Source organism: Anabrus simplex, chromosome 1 (genome assembly GCF_040414725.1).
Source record: "Anabrus simplex isolate iqAnaSimp1 chromosome 1, ASM4041472v1, whole genome shotgun sequence".
NCBI classification, from domain to species: domain Eukaryota; kingdom Metazoa; phylum Arthropoda; class Insecta; order Orthoptera; family Tettigoniidae; genus Anabrus; species Anabrus simplex.
Window position 1 is genome coordinate 867,980,304 of NC_090265.1, and position 20,669 is coordinate 868,000,972.

The window sequence follows — 20,669 nt, forward strand, 5'->3', positions numbered from 1 at the left end:
ATAAAGTTAATACAAATAGTAATCAATATCAAGGATCTGGAATATATAGGCTCACGTGCGCAGAGTGCAATTTTTCATACGTTGGCCAGACTGGCTGAAGCTTTATAATAAGATATCTCGAACATGTGAATGCAGCCAAACACAGGAAACATTCTGCAATGAGTACACACATGCAAGAAACTGGACACAGTTTTACAACTATTGAAAGGGATTTAAAAATCTTAAGAAGAGTAGAAAAAGGAAAAGAAATGACGGAATTGGAAAACATATACATTCATTTAGATCAACAATACAATAAAAATAAAAACCTAAATGACGAAATAGAAATAAAGAATCCCATCTTATTACAATTACCGGAACTAATACAAATACTCAAATCAGATATAAATAAATTCTATAAACATTTTAATCTGATAAAAGTTAATGGCTTATTGACACAAACAAACTCAACTCCTCCCCTCACTTCTCCTAGACTATCCCCTCCACAGTCTACTGCAGCTATCAATACGCCGCCTACCTTAACTTCCCCTTCCCCCTCCCCGCCAAAACGTAAACTCATCCACACTCACTCATACAACACAAGAAGTGCAAACAGGACAACAAGTAGTTCTCAAGAGGCTAGGAGTAACACCAAACAATTACGCAGCAGAAAGGAAAGTAAGTGACAATTCTTCCAATAAGATGTTATACAGAAATACAATCAAAACCATAAACATATAATTTTTATCTTTCATTACAGATACACCGAGCCATTATGGAACATTCGAGAACATTTTAAATCCAATATCACATCAGAAAGTGTTTCATCAACAAGTTTGTTCACGAACAATTTTACCCCATTGATAATATAAATTAATACCAATACATTTTATAAATGTTACTCCAGCAACGAGAACAAGTCTATCGACCATAATCACAATTATCAACTGCAAAAAATATTCAATACTGTTATGAAGTTTTAATGACAATTATACAAGTTAAGCAACAGGAATCAACACAACTAGCCAGATCTCAAAAGTTTTTTATTTTATTCTTAATTTTAAACAATTTTAAAAGATGTTCACCAGATGAGTATCGGCAATAAAATGTTAGACTGAAGAAGATTTTAGATAAAAAGTGTTAGCTTAAGACATAGTTTTATTGTTGTGTGACTTTTAAAATGTTATAAGATTATCAATTAGTTTTATAGGAGTAATCTTGAACCAAAAGAATTGTTTTATGATCTTATACAATCTTAGATTAATGATAGTTTGGTTGATGATGCTCACGAAAAGGAGCAAAACATGTACCATATAAACATCATAATAAATATGTAAGTTTGTAATATATTTTTATTGTATTGAAAAGGTGGCAATTGGCAAAACTAAAGGAATTGTATCACAAATCCTACAGCTTCCCATTGTGAACATTTTTGGTGAATTCATATCCATACATATCTTTTCAAGTTTCCAGTGTGGAATGCAATACATGTTACTGTGGAATTGGTACATGTTGCGATAGCTGAATGGCTGTATTACTGGTTTTTCACAAAGGCAGCCACAGGTCTAATACCGGCCAGTGCACATGAGATTTTTGAAATGAAGTCATGCCCTTGTGGTTCAAATTCTGTATAAAACTGGATGTCCTGGATCATGAGTTGACTGTCACATAAAATGACATGTTTGTTTGCTTGTTATATATTACAGGTCTTGCTTGTGTATGTTTGGAAAGCTCGAACAGACTTACTTAAACCTAGATGAGTATCATTATGCTTTGATAGGATATTGCCTAATTATGCTGATGTACATTTACATTCAAATGACAAAAAATGATTGTTTTGTGAAGCTGAAAGTGAGGAATTGACTTTTATAATAAACTATTTAGTGAGTTGAGATTTAGAGAATCATGCAGTAGTAAATGTGAAATGTGATAAAATGGTACAAAATACTTATTGTAACTATATAGTGTACAATATCAGTTATGCTTCTTAAAAATAAATATAATTATTTTGTTGCAAAATATTGTCTTTTTTTTCTGTTTTAACCTTGCTTAACTCTTTCGCTGCTGAAGTCGGCTTTTGTCGACTTACTTCTGTATAGCATTCGCTACGATAATCAACTTTTGTCGACTTGGTACTTTCCTGCTGTAGTTTCCACGTGCTTCTTCAATAAAGGTGCATTTAACAATACAAACATCTATAGTCATGTATTGACTCTGTACTAGTGATGGGCAGTCTGAGACTAGGTCTCGAGATTTCTCGAGACTAGCGCAGGCAGTATTTCTTGCGAGAAATTTCGAGAGATCTCGAGATCGTTGTCCCCACATTGTGCGGTGAGCAGTGTGTCGTAGCCCTACAGGTGTCGGAGATGAACGTTGTTTGTGCCGAGTATGCGAATAACCAACCACGGGCCTTCTCCATTTCGTAAATACGTGTCAACAAGCGACTAGGGCGTTCATTTCTACTGAGGTCTATTTTGATGCAGTATAACATAATTATGAAGGATACGCATTCTGGCATTGTATGCACTGGTACGTACACGAATGAGTGGTTTAAGTACAGAACCTGATGGCTACTGTAGGTACACGCACCTGGATACTATAGGTGTGCATTATTCGAACTCGAGACGAGGCAAGATGCGGCTTGCTGCATATGCAACCACCATTACGCATGAGTGGAATGTGTAATCTAAAATGCTTCAGTTTGGTCCAGTCCTTTCGACAGGTAGGTGTACGTAAATACAAAGTATATTACGTACATTTCAATACGAACCTAACATGAGAATTATAACGTGTAAGGTAGGTGTACATTGTTATCAGACCCCACATGCAATAACATCAATAACATGTGACCACTGCTTGTGTTTACCGATATTTTCGCAACGAAGGAAATACAGTAATTCCTTACAATGTTAATAGAGTATTCCCGTCACAATTAGGTACTTCAATATATGACGGTGCAATGTGAAATTGTTTTAGTTGTACGCGACAACTTGAAGACTATGTCCGAAATGCAACATAAGTCGTGGATGCCGGTTATTTTGAAGAGATGCCACATAGCACATCCCGCTGTGTTGTTTATTCAAAAGAAGTAAAATACGTCGCAGAAAACTTCTGGGATGATGCGACACTTAAAAACATACAGTATATTATACATGAGGAGGAATAGTCACAGAACACCTCTGGTCCGGTCTGAATCACAAGAAGGTACCGTGCTGATGATAGTGAGGCACCCAGGTAGGTTTACATCCTAATAACAGTTACTAACACATTATACGGCTTATTCAGCTAAGAGCCGGGCTGAGTGGCTCAGACGGTTGAGGTGCTGGCCTTCTGACCCCAACTTGGCAGGTTTGATCCTGGCTCAGTCTGGTGGTATTTGAAGGTGCTCAAATGCGTTAGCCTTGTGTTGGTAGATTTACTGGCACGTAAAAGAACTCCTGCGGGTCTAAATTCCGGCACCTCGGCGTCTCCGAAAACCGTCACATAAGTTAGTGGGACGTAAAACAAATAACATTATTATTATTCAGCTAAGAAGTCCACCTGAAATAACTCGTGAACAGTTTAAGATACTGGCATTCTGTCTTCACTTTCGTTTATGGTATTAAGGAGTTCATAGTTCAACATGCAGTGATTTCCTAGGCTTTTGACAAAATGTATAGTCACACGTTTCCATATGAGAACTGCTGATGATAACTATCAACCTTACACACGTAGTTACTGGGACATCGCACAGCTCGCAGCACACGAGAATCGGTCTTGGGAGCGTTGCCCATCACCCCTGCTGAAAGAATTGGAGCAAAATCGGGTATTTTAGATTACACGTTCCACTCATGTAATGGGATTGCATATGTAGCAAAGCACATCTTCGCCGTCTCAAGTTCGAATAATGCACGCCGCGCCGATATTATCCAAGTAGGTGTACATCGTGTCTACAGTTATTCACAAATTATGCATGGTTATTCAGCTAAGATGTCCACCCCAATGTTATGAACAGTTTAAGAATCTGACATTCGTTTTTCACTTACGTTAATGATATTAAGAGGTTCATAGTTGAACATGCAGTACTTTTCCAGGCTTTTGACAAAATGTATTGACTCACACGTTTTCATATGGGAACATTATTTCACGCAATAACTGCCAATGATATACTATCAAGTTTACAGTCGTAGTTACTGGTACGTCACACAGCTTGCACTACAGGAGGATCGGTCTCGAGATTCTCGTGAGAGTCTCGAGATCTGCGACGTCATTCTCAAGAGTCTCGAGCGAGAGTGTTGCCCATCACTACTCTGTACTAAGCATTGTTTGAAAACATTGCTGCCAATACTGGACCTATGTTTATCTGTTATCTTTCACCTGCCCGCCAGCATTCCTGTCAGCTGTTTGGCCAATAACAGGCTTCACTCAGCAGCTATGAGCGCGCAGAACAACATTAGTAATGACATTGAAGAAATCTTCAATCTTTTAGTGGCCGATTCTGATTCAGACTGTTCAGTAAATTTCGATAATGAAACAAGTGATGATGTGCATAGTGATCAGTCGATTGGAGCCCTGCAAACGAAGCAGACGTGTGTGCGGAGTGCTGAGTGTTGTGGCGTAAGCATAATGGGAATAAGCATAGAACTCTACCGAGCGGTCATCGGCCGATGGAACATTCGAATAAAATATCAGGTATGTGTTTTTTTTTTTTTTTTTGCTAGTTGTTTTACGTCGCACCGACACAGATAGGTTTTACGGCGACGATGGGACAGGAAAGGGCTAGGAGTGGGAAGGAAGCGGCCGTGGCCTTAATTAAGGTACAGTCCCAGCATTTGCCTGGTGTGAAAATGGGAGACCACGGAAAACCATTTTCAGGGCTGCCGACAGTGGGGTTCGAACCTACTATCTCTCGAATACTGGATACTGGCCACTCTTAAGCGACTGCAGCTATCGAGCTCGGTAGGTATGTGGTTTAAAATGTGATATAAAATACTCTGAAATCGTGCTGGCAGCGTTAGTGATTGCTGCATTATTAGTAATTGGAGGAGTGGAAAGCAACCCTGGGCCACTGAATTGGGAAGATATAGCTAAGATCAAGGAGGTGATAAAAGAGGGCAGCCAAACAGACACAACGAGGGAGCTCATTATGGCACAGAATAAAGATATTCAGGATATGAAAGACAGCCTTCGGGGTGATATGGCAGGTATAAAAGAATCTCTAGATAAATACCAGGAAGAAATGAAAATTGCTAAGGAACACCGACTGGTGTTGGAGCAGCGCACACGGGAGCTGGAGATGCAGGTCTGGAGATCAGTGCTTGCCCAACGTAGCAGATGTCTGGTCATACATGGGATTAAGGACAATAGAAGCGAGGACAAACTGGCGTTACTAGATGCTGTGTTGGAAGTGTTCACACGAGGAGTGAAAGTAAATTGCACGGAATCCGATGTGGACGACGTGCAGAGAATAGGAAGGATCCAAGGGAACAGGCCAATTAAAGTACAATTGGTATCTGGAATGAAAACCCACCAAATTCTCTGGAATGCCAGGAATTTAAAAGGGACGGAAGTCTGGATCCAGAGAGACCTGGGGATTGAAGAAAGGAAAGAGATGAAAATACTACGATTTCACTTGGGGAGAGCAAGAAGGGAGGGCCTTACAGCGTTTATTAGAGGCAAGAGACTATTCATCACAGGCGATGGTTGGAGAAAGAACTACACGCCGTCCCAGCTGGAAGCCCTGGCGCGAGGAGGAAGTGCGGTACCGGCGCAACACGGAAGAAAGAATGACGACGTGCAGGAAACAGGAGCAGAGCTCGTGTCGCCAAGGTTGCTGACACCTACTGACAGTGAGGGCGTTGCCACTACTACGGAGAGACGACCTGTAAGTAAATGTTTAACACCTGATGAGGAACCGGGTAATAGCTCGTGAACTACTCCGGTAACTGAAAAAAAAACAACTGCAGGACAGAGGACGATAAGAAAAAGAAGCAGGGACAGAGCTTGAAGGACTTATGGGCTAAGAAGGGAGTGTTCTCAGATGGAAAAGGTAATAAACGGGAAGGAAAGATGTTAGGGGAAATTTATAGTTCTCCTCGTGGAAGTATAGTACAAATTGATAAAACAATAAACACACGTAGTAAAACAGGTAGTGTCTCAGATAATAGGAAAGTGAAATAACTAGCATTGAAAATTGGTTTTGTAAATATAGAAGACATATTAAGTAAACTGGGGAATGATGGAGTGTCTGAGCTTGTGGAAAATTTTGAGATATTTGCTTTTTTAGAAACATGGATGCCAGAAGGAAAGATTTTAACATGGAAGGGCTATGTTACGAGAAGTGTAATAAAAAGAAAACGAGGGACTCGAGGGAGAATTCCGGGAGGAATAACACTTCTGATAAAGGAAGAGTTTAGTAGTCAGATAGAAAAATTGCCTAACGATATGCAAGATGTAATTTGGATCAAACTTAAACTGGAAGGGAGTAAACAGAGAGACATATGCTTAGCCTTTATATATAATCATCCGATGGGGTCACCATATACCAATGTGAACTTTTGAGGATTTAATAGAGGAGATTAACCTAATGAGAGGTAAATATGAAGAAGCAGGAATCATTATGTTGGGGGATTGGAACGCACGAATTGGAGAGTCAATTCCCGCATATAGTAAAGAAGGAATAGAGCCAATGAGAGGTAGCAGAAACAGTCGGGATAAAGAACGTAATGTTTATGGGGATAAACTACTAGAACTATGTACCGCAGAGAATTTATATATTCTAAATGGATGGTGGCGGGGAGATGAAACGGGAAAGCTAACATATATTACAGCGCAGGGAGGTAGTGTAATTGATTTGGTTGTGTGTACGGGAGATATTTTAGAGATGGTAAAGGAAATAGAGATATTAGAATGGGCCGAATCACATCATTCCCCGGTATCTGTTACCCTAGAAGTGTATGAGAAAGAACAGGAGGAACGTAACACTGTAACAGAAAAAGATAATATTAGGATAATTAATAAATACAAGTGGTACGAGAATACCCCAAAAAGAGTAGAGTCATATTTAAAGGGAGAAGAATTCCAGATAATTAAGAGTGGAATAGAGGTTGCGTTACTGAGTAGTAAGGTGGACTTAGCGGTACAACTGGTAGAGAAACCCTTTAAAACTATAGCTCATGTGAAAAGGAAACAGAATAATAATAAAGATAAAAGGAAAGGATGGTACAATGATGTGTGTAAAACAAAGAAAATGGAGGTGATTAGAGCCCTAAAGGCATATAGAAAAGAGGGGGAGCCTAAGGTTTCGGCACACTATTGTAAACTAAGAAAAGAATATAAAGTGTTGTTAGTAGAGAAAAAGAGGATATGGCAACAGGAGGAGGCAAAATTAATAAACATAGACTGTAAGAATAATCAAAGTGATAAGGTATGGAATAGAATTAACAAAATAAGTAGAGGTGAGAGAGGATATGCCAATGTTAAAATTGAGAATGGAGTCTGGATTGATTATTTTAATAAATTGCTAGGAGGACAGGATACTGGGATAAATAATGGAACATGTATGGATATCTCGAGGGGCTTAGAGATTTGTATCCCCTGCTTAGATGAAGAAATAACAGAATGTGAGGTTTTAGAAATGATTAGAAAGGTCAAATGTAGGAAAGTGGGAGGCTTCAGTGGTATAACTAATGAATTTTGGAAAGAAGCAGTAAAAAGTCAACAAATGCTGGAAATATTAGTAAAATTGTTCAATAGGATATTTGATTCTTTGGAGTTTCCTAAGGCATGGCAGACAGGTATAATATGTCCAATTTACAAGAAGCGTGGGGAGAGAAGTAATCCAAACAACTACAGAGGTATAACACTATTGGACTCCCTAAGTAAATTATATACAGGAATTCTGGCAAATAGACTGATGAAATGGGCGGAAGAATTCTCCATCCTCTCGAAATATCAAGGTGGTTTCAGAAAACGCAGAAGAACAATAGATAACATCATGATTGTAAAAACAATAATAGATAAGTATATAAAACCGAAAGCAGGAAAATTATATATATCGGCTATAGATTTTGAAAAGGCTTTTGACACAGTCAGCAGGGGTGCATTGTTCGCAAAATTACGCCTATTAGGGGTATCTAGTAAGATGGTACAAGCATTGGAGGCAGTTTACCGAAGGGTGCAATGCAGTATAAGGGTAGGTGATGGGGTAGCATGTGGTCAAATAGATTCTTTATTGGGTTTGAAACAAGGATGTAAGCTATCTCCTATTTTATTTCTGTTATTTATAAACGATATATTAAATGGACATGGAGGTGATAACTGGATGAGCCCAGTTTGAGCATTAATGCTGTGACAGAGTTTGCTAAAACGTGGTCATTAAAAATTAACATTTCCAAGACAAAAGTTCTGATCTGTAAGAAAGCTGTAAACGAGCGAAGAATGAACAATGGACGATTGATGGTTGTCAAGTGGAGGTCACAAATAGATTAGAGTACCTGGGAATATATATAGCAAACAACGGGAAGTGGATCCATCAAATAAAACAAGCCAAATGGAAAGGTCTTGCAGCATTATCAGTAATTAGAATTCTTGAAAATAAATTCCCAAATATAGACTATAAGATTCAGAGAAATGTCCTGCAAGCCGTAGTTAAAAATCGAATGCTTTATGGAGCTGAGCTATGGGGTGTAGAGAAAGAGTGTGAGATGCTGAATCAGGTTATAAGTAAGTTCTGTAAAATTGTAATGGGGTTACCAAATTGTACAGCAAATTGTGGAGTAAGATTAATATGTGAAGAAAATATCCAAGTAGATGTTCTTAAGAGAGTTCTGAAATATCTGTTGAGATTGAAAGGAAGAGAGGGTGGCGAGCTTCTGCAGATCGCATATCAACACCAGAGAGATAATATCCAGGGAGAGTATTGGTTAACGAAAATCAGAAGTATATTAGATAGGTTGGGATATGGAAGTTATTGGGAGAGGTTGGAAAGATCAATGAATAAACTAATCATTAGACGACTCAGAGATATTCAAAGACAGTGGTTGGTATCTGAGTGTAGAGGCAAGGCGACCCTCTCAGAGTTTATTAGGATAAGGCAGGATATGAACATAAATATTGTGAGTGTAAATAGAAGAGAAATCAGGGGTTTGATATGGTGGTTAATGGGAATTTACAAGAACAGGGGATGGATTAAAGTGAAAGATGCAACAAGGTGCCTTCTCTGTGGTGAAAACAGAGAAGAATTTCACATGTTGAAATCATGTAAAGAAACCATAGCGGTGAGAAGGAAATTTTTGAATAACAAGGAACAATATATGATAAATGAGGATGAGAATGGCTATAGGATTATTAAGATGATAAGCAAAGAATGGTATAAACCTGGTAATCTCAGTAAACTGTTAATTGTAATTAGAAATTCATGTAGAAGAGTGTTGAAAGAGCCTACAATGAGGGTAGGTCATATTACGGAAGGATGATTGTGTTGCGAACCGATTAGTTAAGAAATTGCCAATAGGGATATGTAGTAAAAGGAATATTAGTATATGTAGCACTGTAAAGTCGATATGTTAGTAAGCCATAACGTAATTAACTGTCAAACTGTTTGTAACGAGACAGGGCCCAATGGATATAATGTTTCATCCTCAGCTGCTGGCGATCCGTGGCTGTAGGTTGATAACATTCACTCATTCATTCACTACTCATTCCACATATATTATTCATTCAATCATTTATTTAATTCATAATGAGGGCTCTCTCCCCAGTTACTGGTTATCCGTACTGGGAGGGATGAGTATTTTTTCCTAACATGCATGCATGAATATCCATATACCCATTCATAAATCCATCCATACGTGTTTTCTCAATACAGTTAGGGAAATGGTAATTAATTAATTAATTCATTTATTCATACACTCATGTAGATAATCGTAGGCGTGGCCCTTGCATGTGGAATGGCGATCCGCCTGTGTAAAGGGCACTATTTTAGATAGGGAATCATAGCCAATTAATTAATTCATTAATTCATACACTTATGTAAGGCTATAACCGAAGTAGGACGGGATAGGACGGGCCTATCCCAATCGAATATGTAGAGTGATCTAAATGCAACAGAGAAAGAAGAATAGGGAGGGGGGCACATGGAGAGTGGGATTTCCGCTTACATGTGCCTCGCAGAAATTAGGGAATGGTGAGAAATTAGTGTTTGACAGCTATTAGATCAGGTGGGGTCTTCCGTTTGGGCCTCAAGGGAAAGGGCCGGATGTGTTATCCTTGGGAAGGTGGCTCCTTTTTCTCACCAGGGGTGGATAACACGACCGGGCAGTAGTCATGCATAATCCCATCCATGCATTTATCCTGCCAACCGAATGCTCTCTCCTCAGTTGGTGGCTATCCGTGACTGGGAGAGAAGTGTTCATTCATTTATTCATGCATGCATGACAATTTAATTCGGTGTTGGAATCATTTTAAAAAAATATTTAAAAAAACCCTCATTCATGCATTTATGTGCACCTATGTATAGTGTCTGTGAAAATGGAGGAGAACTCTGTACAGACTTATGATAAATAAATAAAAAAAATAATGTGCATAGTGATTGTTCAGAAGAAAGTGCCAATGAGGAAGATCTTCAATTTGTATCGAATTGGCGGGATATTAGTGATGACATAAAAATTACAAGAATGAAATTATGAGATGGGGTTAATTTTGATATAACAGTGAAAGAAGTAAGTATAAATAACCACCTAATCGATACTTTATTAATGCCTCAGGCAAAATTGAATAAAATTAAAACTTACAGGACATGTTTCGACCACTTAGTGGTCCTCTTCAGCTGTATAAATAAAGAAATGGAAAGAAAAACATTGACAATAAGCACAAATAAAAGTTCTTTGGAGACTCCTTTGATAAAAATGGAGGTCGTCAGAATAGGTCATCTTGCCTTTCGTTCTTGTTTGGAAAAGATGTTTATTCTGCGCTGTCTAGAGGGTCTGTCTTTGAGCGCGACCTGGTGAAGTAACGATGTGATACAGTTTGACAGTTCATGGAAAGCTCTGGAGAGAAGGGAAGTAGAGTTTCATCGTCATCTAAAATAACATGTGAGGGAGGAGGGAGATTGGGCTGTGCTTCTGCGATGTCGTGTTTGATTATATCTCTTGTTCGTCTAGTCTGTTTCACGTCTACCCATTCTAAGTATTTGCTAATATTCTCATATAAGATGTTTTTATGCTCGTTGTTTTCGTTGAGATTCTCTTCACCGTTTTCCAATTTATCAAGAACGATGTGGATGTTTTCCAGGTTGTTCATAAGATTACCTTTATTAATCATACAGATAATTTGAAGGTCCTGTTTTATATTGGTGAATTTGTGGTTGGACTCTTTCATATGGGATCCCATGGCAGAGAATCTTTTGTATCTTTCAGCATTGACGTGTTCTTGATATCTAATTGAGAAGTTCCTTCCAGATTGTCCCACGTAAGTTTTTTACATTGAGTACAAGTCAGCTTATAAATACCCGATTCCTGGAATTCGTCATCTTTAAGTTTATTAGCTTTATTATGACTAAAGAACCTATGTTTCGTGTTGTTGTTTGTAGAGAAGGCTACCTTGGTATTGTGTTTCTTGAATAAGTTGGTGATTTCGTAAATCTTCGGGTTATTAAAGGTGAATTTTACATATCCTTCTTCTTTTTCTGAATGCTGTTTAAGGTTAATTTGTTGTTGGTATTTGCATTTAGTGATGATTTTATTGATGAATTTCAAACTGAAACCATTATGTAGAGCCTGTTGACGAATGAAAGAAAGCTCCTTTTTTCTGTCTGTTTCTGTTAGCGGAATTTCAAAGGCTCTGTTGACGAAACTATAATAAGCTGATTTCTTTTGCGAGATGGGATGTAAAGAATCACTTTTGGTTGTAGTCGGGGTAAAAGTCGGTTTCCTGTATATTTTAAATTGGAAATGGTTGTCTTTACGAATTGTTTGGATATCCAGAAAATTGAGTATGCCTTTCTCTTCTTCTTCAGCTGTAAATTTTATGTTTGGGTCTAAATTATTCAAAGTATTAAGGATACTGTGACTATCATTTATTTCCTTGTTAATTATGGCATAGGTATCATCAACATATCGAAGCCAGAGTTCAAGTCCTTTAATGTGACCTACTATCTGACTGTTTTCCAAAAAGTCAAGGTAAATGTTAGCTAAAATTCCAGAAGCCGGCGCTCCCATTGGAAATCACCAACTTATTCAAGAAACACAATACCAAGGTAGCCTTCTCTACAAACAACAACACGAAACATAGGTTCTTTAGTCATAATAAAGCTAATGAACTTAAAGATGACGAATTCCAGGAATCGGGTATTTATGAGCTGACTTGTGCTCAATGTAAAAAAACTTACGTGGGACAATCTGGAAGGAACTTCTCAATTAGATATCAAGAACACGTCAATGCTGAAAGATACAAAAGATTCTCTGCCATGGGATCCCATATGAAAGAGTCCAACCACAAATTCACCAATATAAAACAGGACCTTCAAATTATCTGTATGATTAATAAAGGTAATCTTATGAACAACCTGGAAAACATCCACATCGTTCTTGATAAATTGGAAAACGGTGAAGAGAATCTCAACGAAAACAACGAGCATAAAAACATCTTATATGAGAATATTAGCAAATACTTAGAATGGGTAGACGTGAAACAGACTAGACGAACAAGAGATATAATCAAACACGACATCGCAGAAGCACAGCCCAATCTCCCTCCTCCCTCACATGTTATTTTAGATGACGATGAAACTCTACTTCCCTTCTCTCCAGAGCTTTCCATGAACTGTCAAACTGTATCACATCGTTACTTCACCAGGTCGCGCTCAAAGACAGACCCTCTAGACAGCGCAGAATAAACATCTTTTCCAAACAAGAACGAAAGGCAAGATGACCTATTCTGACGACCTCCATTTTTATCAAAGGAGTCTCCAAAGAACTTTTATTTGTGCTTATTGTCAATGTTTTTCTTTCCATTTCTTTATTTATACAGCTGAAGAGGACCACTAAGTGGTCGAAACATGTCCTGTAAGTTTTAATTTTATTCAATTTTGCCTGAGGCATTAATAAAGTATCGATTAGGTGGTTATTTATACTTACTTCTTGATTAAACATCGATACGGTCATGAAATGGACAACTTGTAATAACAGTGAAAAGCGAAGTTTCAAATTTTGATGACCCATACAAGGCATTTCTTCAATTTATGCCGCGTTCAGTTTTTGAGCATACAGTAATGGAAACAAATAGATATGCTGAGCAGTGTTTAGATAAAACATTTGAATTTCCTCCGCGTTCGAGATATAATCGATGGACTGAATGCACAATAAAAGATATTCAGGCAATGGTAGCTATTGATATTGGGATGGGATTGTGCCGTAAATCAACATTACAAACTTACTTTTCCGAAAAATATTGGCTTACTGCTACGCCTAATTTTGGCCAATTGATGTTGTGAGACAAGTACTGCCTTCTTCGAAGCTTCATACATTTCAATAACAATGAAAACCACATTGCTAAGGGGTCGCCAGATTATGTTCCATTATTCAATATAAGACCTGTCATTTCTACTATAGAAAATACGTACCTGGAGCATGCTTCACCTGGAAAATGCTTATCAGATGATGAGTCTGTGCTAAAATTTACGGGAAGGCTGTGGTGTAAGCAATACTTTCCTTCAAAGCCATCGACAAAATGGGGTGTCAAGTTGTGGTCACTATGCGACAGTAAAAGTGGTTACCTGTGCAAGTTTCAGACTTATGTAGGAAAGGACAATGATGAGTCGGTGCCTGGGGAAACATTGGGAGAGAAAATGGTAAGAAGCCTGGCAGAGGGTTTTGAGAATACTGGCAGAATTTTGTATGTAAACAATTTTTTTTTCAAGTCCAGCGCTTTTCACCCAGCTTTCTGAAAAGAAGATAGGTGCCTGCGGGTCCATGAGATGTATAGTCCTGACGCTCAACGCATACCCACGGGGTATCTTCTGATCTCAAAACTTGGCCCACCCTGGTAATAATGAGGGTTGTCAGTCTGCCCGCCCTAGTGATAATGAAGGTTGACAGTCGGTTCCTTTCCTCTGGATACAAAGGGCACGTGTCGTTTAAAAGGCAAGTGAGCGCTGTCAAATGCAAGGTTGTCATATTTTGCGTCGATTATTTAAACATGTTAACATTTAATTTATTCTAAAGTCAAAATATAAAAACCTGATCATGAACCACAGCACAAACCAATATCGCAGAATAATTTGTTTCGTGCTTAACCCGTGCGGTGGTTGCAGATGTTGAAAGAAAGAAAGAAAAAACAGGAAGAAGGAATTGGCAAATAAACTCGACAAAGACTAAACTTAAATTGATACCAAAGTAGGCCTATCAAAATATTTATTTTATGCTGCTAATATCAGTGTCTCGCTTTCAGTAAAGAAAGGAAAACTGCAACTTTTTTTTTTTTTTTTTTTTACAATTTCCTTCTAACCCCAACTTGGCAGGTTCGATCCTGGCTCAGTCCGGTGGTATTTGAAGGTGCTCAAATACGACAGTCCCGTGTCGGTAGATTTACTGGCACGTAAAAGAACTCCTGCAGGACTAAATTCCGGCACCTCGGCGTCTCCGAAGACCTTAAAAAGTAGTTAGTGGGACGTAAAGCAAATAACATTATTATTAACATTATTATTACAATTTGTTTTATGTCGCACCGACACAGATAGGTGTTATGGTGACGATGGGCTAGGAAAGGTCTAGGAGTGGGAAGGAAGTGCCCGTGGCCTTAATTAAGGTACTTCCCCAGCATTTGCCTGGTGTGAAAATGGGAAACCACAGTGAACCATCTTCAGATCTGCCGACAGTGGAGCTTGAACCCATTATCTCCCCGATGCAAGCTCACAGCTACGCGCCCCTAACCGCACGGCCAACTCGCCTGGCAAAGGAAAAGTAAAATCACGAACTAGGGACTGGGATAATAATAATAATAATAATAATAGTAATAATAATAATAATTGTCTGCCTCTGTGGTGTAGTGGTTAGTGTGATTAGCTGCCACCCCCGGAGGCCCGGGTTCGATTTGCGGCTCTGCCACGAAATTTGAAAAGTGGTCCGAGGGCTGAAACGGGGTCCACTCAGCCTCGGGAGGTCAACTGAGTAGAGGTGGGTTCGATTCCCACTTCATCCATCCTGGAAGTAGTTTTCCGTGTTTTCCCTCTTCTCCTCCAGGCAAATGCCGGGATGGTACCTAACTTAAGGCCACGGCCGCTTCCTTCGCTCTTTCTTGCCTATCCTTTCCAATCTTCCCATCCCCCACCAAGGCCCCTGTTCAGCATAGCAGGTGAGGCCTCCTGGGCGAAGTACTGGTCATTCTTCCCGGTTGTATCCCCCGACCAAATGTCTCACGCTCCAGGACACTGCCCTTGAGGCGGTAGAGGTATGATCCCTTGCTGAGTCAGAGGGAAAACCAACCTTGGAGGGTAAGCAGATTAAGAAATAATAATAATAATAATAATAATAATAATAATAATAATAATAATAATAATAAAAATAATAATAATAATAATAATAATAATAATAATAAATATCGGAGTATGTAGTTCGGAAAAAAAATGGCCAGCAAACTTAGCTACTTTTGAAACAAATGCAGTATTTACCTTACCTCTATTCGTCATCCTCGTCATTGTCTGCTAGGTGAATTACAAATCTATCTTGGTTGCTATCCGTGTCGTGTTTCATGTACTTCTCTTCTGTCTTAATGGTGCTTCGAACACAAGCAGACCACCTCTCAGGACCGATCGTTCCAGCTCCTTCACTCAGAAGTTGACACACACTAGCACTCAAAGTTGGCGTAACATTATTTTTCCTAACATACGCCTTCAGCTGAGACCAGATCATTTCTATGGGGTTTAAAATACAGTGATATGGAGGGAGTCGCAAAACTTCATGCCTCATGATGCTGCGATCTCCTCTACAGCGTACCTTTTACTGATATTGGCTGATTTAATTTCCTGCAACATAACTGCCTTGATGGGTACAGGTTTTGGCACGGGAATGTTATTGTACTCCATAAACTTAATAATGTCCTTAATATTAGTGTTCATGGAAGGAAACCTAATCAGCTGCCGCGAATGTTAGCTTGCGTTGTCCATCACGATTTCACATTTTCGGTCACGTGGTAGGTTCTATAGAAGATGAGACCTAAACCAGTTTTCAAAAACTTGAGCTGTCATTTCGTCATGGCTATCAGCTTTGCAGTCTCCAATGTTTTTAGCTGATAAATAAAGGCAATTCTCAACCCAGCCCTCACTGCCTCCAGCATGCAATACCATAATACGCTTGCCTCACGACGTTGGTGCTTTCAGTATGCAGTTACAAGTTCCATCATCCCACCCTTTCTTCACAATGTCATGAGTATCGTACCAAGTTTCATCTAGATAGACAACTCTGCACCCCTCGGAACACAACTTCCAGAGACGGTCTATGAATTTATATTGCCAAGCTACTATTCTAGCAGATTCCATTACAATCTTTTTTTTCTTCAGAATACGGAAACAAAACCCAAGTTTTTTCAACAGCTGTCGTAGAGTAGTTTTCATAAGGAAAGCCACACACATTTTTCAAATGGTTTAACAGTTCCTGTACGGTTGGTGACTTACCTTTAGTAAAGAATGCATATACCTCGCGTCTCACAAAGTCACAGCAAAAATCATCAATTTTATTAAAGATAACCCAATTATTGCCATACTTCTTCGGAGTTGTAGGTCCCCTCTTTACTATTTTACTTACAGTTTTCCTGTTAAGTTTCAACATTTTAGCTGTCTCAGAAATATAACCCTTGCGTTGTTCTTCATAACGTATTCCTATGCGTTACATACCAACCGTTGACTTTGCTTACTTAAAATTTTAGTCGCCTTTCTTTTCTCCGCGGAACGACTACTACCCGGCTGAGTATAACTCGCAGGCGCGTAACCACTGCTGCTTGGCTGAATATCAATCGTGGGCACGGAACCACTGCTACCCGGCTGAGCATCACTCGTGGATATGGAACCACTGCTGTTCGGCTGAATATCACTCGTGGGCGCGGAACCACTGCTACCCGGCTGAGTATCACTCGCGGACACGGAACCAGTACTACTCGGTCGAATATCACTGTTACTGGTGCTCGGTTGAGGATCGTTTGCCTGCACTGGCAGATTTAATTCAGGATTTTCTGATGCGATAATTTCCAGGTGTGATTCCCACGGCCTCCACATTACTGCATGAAGCAAAGTGAAAAAAACACACTTCACGAATATTAATTAACGAAGCAAAGAAATAATCCAAAACTTTCAAACAGCGAACAAAGCAAGTGTGAAATGTCTTAGCTGAAAAAAAGAGACTGACGACTATTTAACAAGAGGTGCTTTGGCAACAGAGCTGTGAGGATTTCTGAAGGGGAATGCGAACATCCGTTTTAAAGCCCACTGCCGTCATAAATCACCCCCTGCTAGGACAGTGAGTGGCCAGGGGTATCGAACGTTTGCCGAACTGTTTGAATGCCGATGGGTACGGGTTGCCCGTCTCAGCTATAACCAAAAAGGACTACCTCAAGAGATGAAAACCCTGAAAATGAAGAAAGGGCAAAAACCTAAGTTCTGGCATCTTCCATACAAAGAAATGCTAGCATGCGCGTGGCATGATACTGGCCGGGTAAACATGTTATCGACTGTTCGCACATCTGAGATCGTGAAGGTTCAGAAGAGGTCAAAAAAAGGTGAAAGTGGCTACGTAACTATTGAAAAACCCAAGTTGTAAATTACAACCATAAAACGAACGGAGTTGATAAATTTGATCAACTGAAAACTAACTATGCATTTGTACACAAGAAACTCAAATGGTATCAGGTCTTGTGGTATTTTCTCATTGAAACTGCACTAATAAATGGAAGAATATTGTACAATACGCTTCAAAAAAGGGAAATTAGTGCTTCCGACTTCAGAAATTCTGTTATAATGGGACTTCTATGAGAGTATCTGGTATCAGGTCTTATGGTATTTTCTCATGAAACTGCACTAATAAATGGAAGAATATTGTACAATAAGCTTCACAAAAGAGAAATTAGTGCTCCAGACTTCAGAAATTCTGTGAGAGAATCAGCGCAGTCCATCGGCGAAATGAGGAAGACCTTCTGATTATTAATACATATGTCAAGCGTGCCTGACGGAGATGCACTTTCTTGGGGAGCAGCAGGACAAGTCAAAAACCTAATTGTGTTGTTTGTTCCATATTACCATCACAATGTTCAAAGAAAGCAAAGGGACTGTGCAAGTGAAGACAGACAATATTTTTTTGTAAGAATTGCCCAGGACAGCCTGTAATGTGTCCAGTTCCATGTTTCAAGATGTATCACAGTAATGTTTGTTTCAAGGTCAAATGTCACTGCTAGCTTGCCAAAGTTGAGTTTAAAATGGTGCAGTGGTGTTGAATGTCACTAAGCTTTAAAAAAAAGAAAGTTTCAGTTCATTTGGAAAATACGAAAAAAATTACATGTTTCTGTAAGTGTTCTGTTTAAAAATAGCGCAGCAAAAGATTTAAATAGGGAACATGCATGATCCAGGGTTTTGATTTTAAAAATGTGCTAATCTGATCAAAATTTCATTCAGAATTCAAAAATGTAGTCAAAATGTAGAAATAATAATTCCAAGCATGATCAAATTTCAAATTAAAGTATAAAATTGTCACGTGACACAAGTACGTGATCTCATTAGTCTGACATCATTGTGTAGGTTCACTGTATTTGCAGACGAAATAACGCATAGTGTGCTTCAAGAAACAGGATACAGTTCACATATTTCTCCTTTATATTGTCTGGCTTCATGACTAAATGGTTGGTTCGATTCCTGGCAGGGTCGGGAATTTTAACCTTAATTGGTTCATTTCGCTGGCACGGGAGCTGGGTGCATGTGCCGTCTTCATCATCATTTCATCCTCATCACGATGCGCAGGTCGCCTACGGGAGTCAAATCAAAAGACCTGCATTCTCTGTTACCCTCCTGCCATTGTTCCTACCTGTTTCTACCAACATTCATTCCCCCTGCATTCATGTCTTTTAGTTTATGAATAATGCTGAGTCTGCCTGGCTTTCACTACAGTACAGCAATGTTAGTCTGAAAACACATCAGTCTAAAAATAGTTTTTCTCAGTAGCTTACTTCTTTCTTACATAATGCTTTTGATCACGTCTGAGAGCTCTCTGCGTTAGTTTTTTTTTTTTGGCAAGCTGCTTAACGTCGCACCGACACAGGTAGGTTTTATGGCGATGACGGGATAGGTAAGGGATGGGAGTGGAAAGGAAGCATCCGTGGCCTTAATTAAGGCACAGCCCCAGCATTTGCCTGGTGTGAAAATGGGAAACCATCTTCAGGGCTGCTGACAGCGAGGTTGGAACTCACTATCTCCCGAATACTGGATACTGGCTGCACTTAAGCGACTGCAGCTATCGAACTCAGTCTGTGTTAGTTTTGCTGCAACATGATTCACTTTCCATCCTGGGAGAATACGCGTTCTAAATACTGAAAATATTCTACGTGTTCCAGTTTTGTATTTCCAACCTGTTGCCTGTTGACACCACTTTAGTCTTGGAAATGCTAATTTTCATATCATACTCACTGGAATTATTTTCAAGTTCCAAGGTATTAGACTGCAGGCCACAGTCTGCTATCAGGACCAAGTTGTTAGCTGCTTACTGCTTACTACATTTCTACCAAATTGAATTCCTCCTTGCCACTTCATACCTTCCAGTAAATGATCCATGTAATCTATGAACAACAAATTACTGCCTTGTCTAACTCTTGTAACAACCTTGAACCAAGAAATTCTACCAGGCAAATGCTGGGGCTGTATCTTAATTAAGGCCACAGCCGCTTCCTTCCAACTCCCAGGCCTTTCCTATCCCATCTTCGCCATAAGGCCTATCTGTGTTGTGCGACCTAAAGCCACTAGTAAAAAAAGAAGAAGAAGAACTCATTCTACCATCCATTCTCACTGCAGCTCAATAGTCAAGTGTCTGCTTGTAATAATCTACACTTAATTATTCATTTACATGGTGCATACTGAAAATCTGGTCCTGTCAGCCCCTCTGTGGTCTGAAACCACACTGATTTTTGTCCAACTTACTGTCAACCATTGATCGCACCTTCCTTCCCAAAATGCCAGTGAACACCTTAATACCTCGATAGTTTTTACAATCCTTCATGTTCCCTTGCTTATAGATAGATACAGTTACTGCTTCCGTACAATCTGAAGGTACATTACTAATATTTCATGCTAATCTTATTACTCTATGAAGCCATCTCATCTCAGCCTTCCCATTATATTTTACCATTTTCGGTCTTAATTTCATCTATTCCTGCTGCTTCATGACACTGTAGTTTATGTACCATCCCTTCCACTTTCTCACGTGTAATTTAAATGCCATTATTGTTCTTCTCCCTATAAAATTTGTTCATGACTTCTGCAAAAAGATTTTATTTTATGTTAAGAAAATTTTCAAAATATTCCTTCCATCTGTCCAGTGATTCCCTGGGGTCTATTATGAGTTCACCTGATTTACCCAAAAAATGTCCTTTTGCCTTCCTTTTCTAATATTCTTTATTACTCTCCATAAAGGTTTCTCTTCTACTGGACCAAGCCTTTCCGGTTTATTACCAATATCTTCCCA

General features: G+C 39.1%; 1 protein-coding gene across 1 annotated transcript in view; it reads left to right on the top strand.

Moving 5' to 3' along the window:
* Positions 1–859, top strand: part of LOC136857665 (zinc finger matrin-type protein 5) — a 38,943-nt gene extending 38,084 nt beyond the window's left edge. Inside the window, exon 4 of the mRNA XM_068225266.1 lies at positions 740–859. The gene's annotated coding sequence lies outside the window, so the exon portion shown is untranslated. The remainder of the gene's footprint in view (positions 1–739) is intronic.
* Positions 860–20,669: the final 19,810 nt, after the last annotated feature.